Source organism: Nicotiana attenuata, unplaced genomic scaffold (assembly GCF_001879085.1).
Source record: "Nicotiana attenuata strain UT unplaced genomic scaffold, NIATTr2, whole genome shotgun sequence".
Classification (NCBI taxonomy): Eukaryota; Viridiplantae; Streptophyta; class Magnoliopsida; order Solanales; family Solanaceae; genus Nicotiana; species Nicotiana attenuata.
In genome coordinates, this window is record NW_017675609.1 from 53548 (window position 1) to 55753 (window position 2206).

Genomic DNA, 2206 nt, shown 5'->3' on the forward strand with positions numbered 1-2206 from the left:
CAAAAGTATTACTCTTGTCAATCATTTCAAAATGAAAAGAAAAAAAAATGGAAAAAAGCGAGAACTCCTTAGCACCTTCTAATTGCTGCTAAGATTTTGCTTTTACACTTTTGGGAAAGAAGATAAGATCTGGAAAGTCCATGATTAATAATTAGATGTGACTTGCTACTTCTGGCGCTCCTATTAAATTTTTTTAGAGAATTCAAAACATAATATATAAAGGTAAAAAATAAATTTTGACTTATATATACAGTGTAATTTTTCGACGAAGAAGGTTCGGGTAAACCCCCTTCTTCCGCCCCTAAAACCGCCCCTGCTTCCCAATTAGCAACCTACTCCAAACCTTTTTTTTGCTAAAAAAATTCCACGCCATGTTACTGATTAATACTAGGATTTTTTTAATATTTTTAAATTTTTCCAAAAATTTCAACAGGTCGCCGCACCAATAGGCGACTTATCCAAACACTTTTTAAATAAAAAAATATTGCAAGCCATGATTAATAATTAGATGCGTCACTAATAGATTTTTTTTTTGAAATCAGCAGGGATATATTATATATATATATATATCACATAATAGTAACTGTAGCATCGTCCGAGTGGGCATTTTCTACTTGGCTATTACAAACTACCAACAAGTCCCGCAGGACATTGTGGTTACCAAAAGAAGCTAGTCTATGACAAACATCCTTGATGAAAGGCCTAATAACATAAGTTTTCCCATCATAGTCTGATTTAATGGCATTAGTAACAAAATACGGGGCATAGTAGATAAAAGTTGTATCCCTGCTGTTGCTGTTTCCTTTCAATCCTTCTCTAGCCAGCATGTGTGCCACCTTGTTGCCCTCCCTGAATGTGTGATGTACTTCCTGGACCTTCACTTGCTTCATTAACCATCTGCACTCATTAACAATGTCATTAAATAAAAGTAGTCCATTTTCTAAGCAGTTAATAACATCAGTTGAATCCGTTTCTATATCTAGCTTTGTAAAACCTTGCTTAAGTGCAGTCATAAGACCAATCTTAAAGGCCATTAATTCTGCATGCAAAGCAGATAATCCTGAGGTTTTCCCATGGTAGCCAGCAATCCATTGGCCCTTATAATCCCTGAATACCCTCCCATAACCGCATAGTGATTGGTTTTTATTGAACGAACCGTCAAAGTTAAGTTTGATAGAGTCCTTTGAAGGTTTGTTCCACCTAACTTGGACAGGGATTTTTAATGGCTTAACAATTTCTCTACTAGTGAGGAGTTTGAACTCCACTGCATATTTTATAGCACTTTGAATACTGGTATAGTGCGTGTTGTTGTTAAAAAGGTTATTATTCCTGTTTAGCCAAATTATCCAAATGATAAAAGGAAATAGGTCTTGCCAATCGATAATGGAATTTTTGAGAGATGGTTTTGAATCACGAAGCTGTATGAGCCAGTCAGTGGCATCATTCCAATTTTGCGGGTTGATGCCTAAGGAGGCCCATAAATGTGTCACTGTTATGCACTCTAGGAAAACATGCTTAATAGAATCTTTATCCACTTTGCAATTAGAGAATGTAGGGTCTATGTTAATACCTATGTGGTTTAAGAAGTTTCTGGTTGGAAGCTTGTTATGAAGAATTTTCCAAAGTAGGTATTTAATTTTGTTAGGACATTTTGTGTCCCAAATCCAAGTGAAGTCCTTGTGGCCGATTGGTTGCTCCTCTAGGAGTCTGTAACAGGATTTGCTATTGAAAAGTCCATTTGAGGTCAAAGCCCAAAGGGGAAAGTCATTGTGGTTATTACTGATTTGGGTTGCTTTGATTTTATTGATGATAGTTGGTTCTAGGGACATTGAGATTTTGGAGAAATCCCAATTGTTATTGTTCAAGATGTCCTTTATGGTAAGGGATTCANGGTCAAATTTGATAATTAAGTACGAACGAAGACTTGAGGAGGCATATTGCGCACTGTCTAGTAAAATAGACATAACTTTTTGCTCAGAACTCCATTTGGGCTCCACAATATATGGTTGGAAAGCTAACTCAAAGGGCTACAACTTTCATGTTTTACGTTTTCCCAAATTCCAAACGGAACAGGGCGAAAAACCGCGGTTTTGCCGCGACCGCGGCAGAACCGCGGTGGAAGGCAGTTTCTGAAGAATGAAGAATCCGCGAGGGCGTTTGGCCGCGGTTCCACCGCGATCGCGGTGAAACCGCGGTGGGAAGCGTA